We start from the raw sequence: 8,761 nt of genomic DNA, 5'->3' as shown, positions 1-8,761 counted from the left end.
TGTTCTGGATGTGGTGTTCAGAGTATTTGCTCAAAATGTGGTCATAAATATTTTGTACTTGAAAATCAGGATTTGTATGTGTAAAAAAGATTTGTGTGCGTAAAAAAAGATTTGTGTGTGGAAAACGTGCAAGTTACAAGTACGAATTTTGACCCTATGTTTCTTTCTTTCATCTGATTGGTCAATATCATGTCAATCAGAAATGTAACACTCCAATCAGAGAACAGATGGGTTTGGCCGTTGGAGGGGCGCTTTTTTTGAAGGACGATATTTATTTTATTTATTTATTTTTTAAATAGTTCAGTTGAAGCACGGTTGAAAAGCAATGTCTGACTTTCATTGGTTAACATTTATAGAATTTTTATTTATTATTACTTTTGCCAGATTAAAGTTATTTCTGTGACCATTGTGAGTTTTTCTTTCACTGACTGAGGGGTGCCAACAATTTTGTCCATGTCTATGAACGCCATAAATGTTACAAACACAGACATAAATGTCTGTCCTATTTATAAGAGAAGTCTATCTGACTTCTTACCTCTAGAGGGCCACCAAATATAGCTGTTATATATGTTTGTCTTCTGTGAACAGAAAAAATGTTCTGCCGTTTCTGTCTGACAGACGTCTGCAGAATGTAGACCAACACTCCCTCACACTTATTTCTTGTAAAACGAAACTTACTGCTTTACTTCTCCTTTTCTGTCTTAGAGTTTATCTTGCAGGTACAGTTGTACTTATACTGCATACTCTCCCACATATCCCATTCAAACGCTCTGTTAGTCTGCAGATTCAATCATTCACTTTTCAATCAACTCACTTTTATACAAGTATAAATAAAAAGGAAATCCTGCAGCAAAGCTCGTGTTTGCTTTCACATATTTGTTGCTGTCAGTAAGAGTGAGGAGAGAGTGAGAGTGTCTGCTTTCTTACACTCAGTCAATGGGATTACACAACAGCCTACGAGGGAAAAGAGCAACTATGTGTTTCCTTTTCTGTGCACTGGTTTGAACTAACAACAGTTCAGTGAAAGAAAAATATCCCATTTCAAACCACATTAACATAAACAGTCCACACTCATACAGATTTGACATGGTTGTGTTTAAAGTAGAAAAAGCAAAAACTAAACTGTTTCCTGGCAGCCTGTGAAAAATACTCATTACAGCTTTCATCTATTTTGTTTACACCTCGAGTCATAGATCTTTTAGGTCTTTATTGTTCAAATTATTTCTAAATCTTTACATACTTAAACAAATAATGTTAATCCTTGACAGTTTATCTCTTTGTGCCTGGAGCTGAGCTCAGGTGGTTTGTTTGTGTCTCTGGGACTGCAGCAGCAGGTTTGCAGTGAGAGAGAGAGAGACGGTCATGTTCCACATTTAGCTTTGATTCCTTTTTGTTGAGTTTTGTAGAAAAGAGACTGAACATTCAAACATGTTAAATAAATAAACCTTCAGGACACTGCTGCATCACACCTGCTTATGATGTTGGTCACTGTGCATATTCTGAAGTTTCCTCCATGATTTCTTTGTTTAGTCCTACTTTTATTAATTAAATATGTTGTTTTATTGTTGCTGTGACATTTCTGTTCTTGCATTTTACAGCATTTTAAACTTTGCTACTGTTTCACCTGGTTTCAATGTTAAATACAGTCTAGCTAACATGATGTAGTCCATTTCTACATCTTTTCATCTTAAAAACATTGTTGGAAACATTATTTGGAATTATAAATCTCATTTTATTAGGTTTGTGTTGTGTTCACAGAGGTGTCTGTAGCATGGTACTGCCTCCAGGCAACAAAACACATATTTGGTTATTACAGTGTGTTGAAATTATTTGTTTGCTTTTCTTTAAGGAACTAAATCTGCATGGGATGTACTGCCAGTCAATAATATCATTTTATACATTTTGAACCTGAAATAAATAAATAAACAAAAATCTGTGCATAAGAACCATACAAATACCTGTTTATTTACAAAAAAGAAGTAATTGTTTTTTGTTTTAATAAACAGTAATTTTTATAAAACGTTATTCTTTAATTTGTTTTGCAGTTAGACATGTATCTGAGAACAATAATGGTTAGCAGTGCTTCTAAATAAACACAGCATCGTGCTGAAAACTCAGAACTAGTTGAGCTGCTTGTTATCAGCAACTTTGTTTAAAATGTTTGTAATGACTGAGAGTAAAACAGGACACTCAAACTACAAATCAGTCAGTGCCAACATGTGTTGTTATGAAACATCATAAACTCTCATGGTTTTCTAAGAAATGGTTGAACTGCATTCCACACATGATGAGACAGGATTACATACTGTGTGTGTGTGTGTGTGTGTGTGTGTGTGTGTGTGTGTGTGTGTGTGTGTGTGTGTGTGTGTGAGAGAGAGAATGGTTGGATGACTGACTGAATGTGTAAAGTGCTTTGGGGTCCTTAGGGACCAAGTAAAGCACTATACAAATACAGGCCATTTAGCACCTCAGAAATCCACCTGTTAAACCTAAAGACTATTTATTTCAATAATTGTGACCATTTCATCACTTCTGGCTTGGCGCATGTGTGTGCACATATACATGGACTTGCACACATGCACAAAAGCCATCTCTTTCAGGGTGTAGCCTGTGAATGAGGCTGCTGGCTTTGGAAATGTGCTGACGCTGCTTTAGAAAAGGCTGCGGTGGCCCAGTATGGTTTCTGAAAGGCAGGCCTAGACTCCAAACTAAACCGCGTCTCTCTGCGTTTTTCAGGCAAGACCACTGCTAGAACGTGACGCACTGCTCCCAGAGGTCTTTTAAGGGTGGCTGCTTAAAGCAATCCCAATATAAACCTTCATTAATTAATATGCATGGCCAACAACTTTCCAGTGCACTACTTTCCGATACCAATAATTGATCAATTCTCCATCCTCCCTCTCTCATCCCCTGCTACTTGTTATTTTAAATATAACATTTTTTTTCTTTTGCATGTTTATGCAAAAGTTTATTTGGCTGAGAGCTGGTGCTCAAAATAATACGATCGTCATCGAAGTTAGTAAATCTTCAGTTTTCTAGTACACGGTCAATCAGTTGGTGCAGTATTGTCCGTTTCCTGTTCACTGCAATATTCATGTGCACAGCTGAATAGATGAAAGGTTTACAAAATAAAAAGGAAATGCCAGAACCGCTTAGTGTGGTGGACAGAAAAAGCTGAGTGTAGGCTCTGAGGAAGTTTCCCATTCACTGTAACAGGAAGGCATTGACTTGCTTTCTAGTATAAATCTTTGAAAGTGCTTAATGAAAGGAAATGTGAAGTAGAAGAGTGCATGCTAAAGGAGTTAGTTTCTTAAAATATCTTAGTGACTTATATTATGAGACCAGCTTCAAGTTGAACACAATGTTATCTCAAGAGAACAGGCATAAAGTAATATGGGCTGGTGTTCATATATTGCCTTACTGACCACTGAAAGCATTTTTGACTACAAGCCACATTTAACCACACATTTATGCAGTGCTTGATTCTAATTTTGTGCACTTCATGTCTGTCATGCTTGGCCAATTTAGAATTACCAAGTAAACTAACATTATCCTGGTAGTATGGTAGTAATTCTTAGATTTAAAGTCTCTCTGATTCTGACATGCAGCATGTCCAAAAAAATCACATCGCAGAACTAATATGCTAATGCAAAACTCAGTATTTTTATTTTTGAATTCTGTTAGAGTAACTTTGAATGATTCAAATCAAATTCAAATTGTATCTATTATTGTAAGGTCTACCTTACAATATAAAGTGTCTTGAGGTGACTGTTGTTGTGATTTGGCGCTGTATAAATAAAATTGAATTGAATTAAAATTCCAATATAATCCTCACTCATGTTTTACTGGCCCCTTATTTCAATCCCTCTCTGTTTAAGCCAGTTTTCTTCTAATTGAAGAGATTACACTAAAGATTTGAAGAGCTAATGGATGGGGCTAATGTGGGATTACTTGTACATACACTGTACAGTTTTAGAACACCCCAATTTTTCCAGTTATTTATTGCAATTCAAGTCATTCAAGTTCAGTGAATATCTTGAAGTGGTACACATTTAAGTGGTGAACTGCCAGAGGTTTAAAAAAAGAAAGGTAAGGTTACCCAAAACTGAAAAATAATGTACATTTCAGAATTATTAAAAAGGCCTTTTTCAGGGAACACAACATGGGTTAACAATTTAAAGCTGTTCTACAGCAATGGAGGTTGATCAAGCCTTGAAAGCTGGTGCTACTAATTCCTACAGGTGTTTCAACTTTTCTGGATTACTTACAACCCCGTGTCTGTATAAAAGCAGTGTTTGAACACACTTTGGTGAGCATCAGTTGAACAGTATTGTATTGCAGAAAGTGTGTTGCTACAAAAAGGAGAAAAAAGCAATTAACAATGGAAGAGAGACAGAGTATCATAAAACTTAGTTCAGAGTACCCAGCCTTCTTGGAGTTCCTGGGTGGGGTACTGGAGGGTGCTCCTCCTGGGGACTCTGTTGTCCTACTGAGAGACTTCAATGTTTACGTGGGCAATGAAAGATCTGAACCCGAGCAGTGTTTTGTTATTGGACTTCTGTGCAAACCACAGTTTGGCTATAACAAACACCATGTTCGAAGGGAGGTGAAGGGAGCCACCAAGTTGAAGAAAGAGTCCTACCGGGCTTGGTTAGTCTGTGGGACTCCGGAGGCAGCGGGCGGTGGCTGAAGCAAAACCTCGGGTGTGGGAAGAGTTCGGAGAAGCCATGGAAAAAGACTTACGGACTGCCTCGAAGAGATTCTGGCAAACCGTCAAGCGACTCAGGAGGGGAAAGCAGCGTTCTACCTGCACTGTGACTATTGCGGGTGGAGTGCTGCTGACTTCGACTGAGAAAATTTTCGGGCGGTGGAAGGAATAGTTGGAGGACCTCCTCAATCGCACCTGCACATCTTCTGTGGCGGAAGCAGAGTCTGGGGACGAAGGGGATGACCCAGCAATCTCTGGGGGCGAGGCCACTGAGGCAGTTAAACAACTCCTTGATGGCAGAGCCCCTGGGGTGGACGAGGTCCGCCCCAAGTTCCTGAAGGCTCTGGATGTTGTAGGGCTGTCTTGGTTGACACGTGTCTACAATGTTGCATGGAGATCAGGGGCAGTACCCCTGGACTGGCAAACTGGGGTGGTGGTCCCCATCTTTAAGAAAGAGGACCGGAGGGTGTGTTCCAACTACAGGGGAATCACACTCCTCAGCCTCCATGGGAAAGTCTATGCCAGGGTGCTGGAGAGGAGAGTCCATCCGTTAGTCGAACCTCGGATACAGGAGGAACAAGGCGGTTTTCGTCCTGGTCGTGGAACACTGGATCAGCTCTTTATCTTCTTGAGGATACTTGAGGCTGCATGGGAGTTTGCCCAACCAGTCTACATGCGTTTTGTGGACTTGGAGAAGGTATTCGACCGTGTCCCTCGGTACCGGTCTCAATTTACTGGTCGATCTATGCCAATACACTCACCTATGGTCACGAGCTGTGGGTAGTGACCGAAAGAACGAGATCTCGAATACAAGCGGGGGAAATGGGCTTCCTCCAAAGCGTGGCTGACCTCTCCCTTAGAGATAGGGTGAGAAGTTCGGCCATCCGGGAGGGGCTCAGAGTAGAGCCGCTGCTCCTCCACATCGAAAGGGGCCAGTTGAGGTGGTTCGGGCATCTGACAAGGATGCCTCCTGGGTGAGGTTTTCCAGGCATGTCCCACTGGGAGGAGGCCCTGGGGCAAACCCAGGACACGCTGGAGAGATTATATCTCTTGGCTGGCCTGGGAACGCCTTGGTGTTCCCCCGGACAAGCTGGAGGAGGTGGCTGGGGAGAGGGAGGTCTGGGCTTCTCTGCTTGGGCAGAGCAAATCTTAAACTTGAAAACCAGGTCAGAGCTGTTGTTAAGAGCTAGCTTTTTTCATTTGAGGCAGTTAGCCAAAATAAAGCCTGTTTTGTCAAGAGACGGTCATCAACGCTTTTGTTACATCTAGACTGGATTACTGTAACGCACTTTATTGTTGGGTTAGCGATGTGTCCATTAGGCGTCTGCCATGTGTCATTTAACTGAGGACTTACACCCATTTTAATTTCACTCCACTGGCTGCCTGTACTTTATAGGGTCCTTTTTAAAAGTTCTTTTATTTGTTTTTAAGTCTCTTAATGGCCTGGCCCCTCTTACCTCTCCAAGCTAATACAGCCATATACACCTGCCTGCTCCCTTAGGTCCACCAGTCAGCAGCTCCTTGAGGTGCCAAAACCAAGCGTAAATTTAGAGGTGATCATGATTTTGTTGTAGGTTAGGCAGACCTCTTCTCTTTCTGATTTTAAAGCTCTTCTTAAAACAGGTTGACTTTTTTTTTTTGTAAATAATTCTGTTTTTTTTAACATATTTGATTTAATTTCCTGTCTATGCTATTTGTATATGTGCAGCACTTTAAACTAAAACCAGGGTTCATGAAGTGCTTTATAAATAAAGACGGCATGGTATGGTAATTGATGTGTAGCAGGTTTTTGTCATGGGATCACACTGGCAGAAAGCACAGATCAGTGCTGGAATCTGTAGTTCCCAGCAGCATCGGCCCCATGACTCTCACATGCACCACCAGCTGAGAATGAAAAGTTGGTCCACTGCTTCAGGCACAGGGCTGTACAAGTCTTACAAGTCTTTATCAATTTTATTTTAATTTCACAGCTTCTCTTCTTGCTCTAGGCTAACTATAACTACCCCTACAGCACAGAGTTCAATAATGCTGTTCTTTGTGAACATTTTGAAGAACCTTCAGTGTTTGTTCTGTTCTTGCAATAATAGAAAATAGGAATGAATCTGGGAACAGATGATGTATCATCATCTATTCATCATTTTATCTTAATGACCTTGTAGTACCATATCACCCTATTAGAGCACTTTGCTCTCGCTCTGCAGGCCTACTTGTTGTTCCTAGAGTATTTAAAAGTAGAATGGGAGGCAGAGCCTTCAGTTTTCAGGCCCCTCTTCTTTGGAACCAGCTTCCAGTTTGGATTCGGGAGACGGACACTATCTCTACTTTTAAGATTAGGCTTCAAACTTTCCTTTGTGCTAAATCATAGTTATGGCTGGATCAGGTGACCCTAAATCCTCCCTTAGTTATGCTTCAATAGGTGTAGGCTGCTGCCCATGATGCATTGAGTGTTTCTTCTTCGGTCACCTTTCTCACTCACTATTTGCACTGAATCATTAAACTGAGTTTTCTCTATATGTATGTATCTATATGTAGGGTGTACCTTATGCCTACCTTGGCACTGTATAAATAAAATTGCATTAAATTATTTACCTTTTTTTTGTTTTTTGTTTTTTTCGTTTCTTTAATTGGTCAGTGCAATGAGCATGCAGTGTCAGTGTTATATTGTCATCTACCAGTGGCTGTTATGAATATAGTTCTGATGGTCTTCCTTTCTTTCAGGGGAAAGTTTGCTGTGGTCAGAAAGTGTGTGGAGAAGTGCACGGGTCATGAGTACGCTGCTAAGATAATGAGGAAGAGACGGAAAGGGCAGGACTGCCGGATGGAGATCATCCATGAGATTGCACTACTTGAACTGGCCAGCGCCTGTCCCCATGTGGTCAACCTCCACCAGGTCTACGAGATGGCTTCAGAGATGGTGCTAGTTCTGGAGTTGTGAGTGTCAAAAATTCAAGGTTGAAACCTTTCCTTTCATGTTGTTTAGAAATGGAGACCTACTGGGAAACACCAGCAGACATACTGCAAAGAAACAGAATGGCAATTCAAAAGTGCAAAAACGTAAAGGGGCAAAAATTGCATTTTCAAATTGTTTTTGGCACAAAGTTAGCAAACATTTTAGGATAAATACTGTACATCCAGTTTTTATCCCGGTAAAATGAATTAATGATAATTTAGATAATGCTCCACAGTAATGGTGTAGTAAGTGCCCAGAAGCATTTCACAGTGGCTATCAAGTGGCGACACTTGCTTGACACCATATTAACCATAGACTGTTTATAAAGATTTATAATCCAGAGTAAACTTGTAATCATTGTTAATTATATTAAGGTTACTGGCAGTTACTGTGAGAATAAATCTTATGAAAATTCTTTGTTTTGCTATAAAGATCTCTTTCAGGGTCTTTTAAGCTTTTTTTTTTGTCTCAAAAATCACCACTTATTCAAAAAAAAACTAGTGCTTCTCAAAATATCTTGAAAAAAGTAAATTAAATTTAAAATTATTTACATCAAAATGATAATCTCAGGAAATCCACTATCTCAAATTGTTAGAATATTTAAGATTTAATGAAAAAGGATTTACAATCCGGAAATATCCATCGTCTGAAAAGAGTTTTTAGGTAAGTTGTAGTACTATTTCCACACTCCAAACTTGGCTGGACCTTCTTTACCATTAATTTCAGTTTCAGCAGTGTGACATGTTTTTGTAGCAGCATTCATCTCATCTGTATTTTTGGGTCAGGGATTTCTCCTCTTCTACTTGACAGTGCCCCTTAGATTCCCTGTGTCGCTTAGGTCAGGACACAGTGAACCAACAATCACCCACACTAGCAGATTACATGACACCCCATATCACCACAGACTACAGAAACGTCACGTGATTTCCAAATGAAATATATTTACTTCCATCTGAAACGAGGACTTTGGGCTGATATTGTCTCTGATTCAAGAGTGACTTAATCCCCGACCCGGAGTGGGCATTCCACCCTTTTCCGGCTGAGAACCATGGCCTCAGATTTGGAGGTGCTGATCCTCATTCCCGCTGCTTCACACTCGGCTG

At 40.2% G+C, this 8,761-nt stretch overlaps 1 pseudogene; it reads right to left on the bottom strand.

Annotated features, from left to right (window-relative positions):
* LOC121812752 overlaps positions 1-8,761 on the bottom strand; it is a 13,617-nt pseudogene that overhangs the window by 2,864 nt on the left and 1,992 nt on the right.

The sequence above is a fragment of the Haplochromis burtoni genome, unplaced genomic scaffold (genome assembly GCF_018398535.1).
Source record: "Haplochromis burtoni strain Fernald_Lab_line unplaced genomic scaffold, NCSU_Asbu1 Contig_786, whole genome shotgun sequence".
NCBI lineage: Eukaryota > Metazoa > Chordata > Actinopteri > Cichliformes > Cichlidae > Haplochromis > Haplochromis burtoni.
This window is presented reverse-complemented; position numbering and strand designations above follow the sequence as displayed.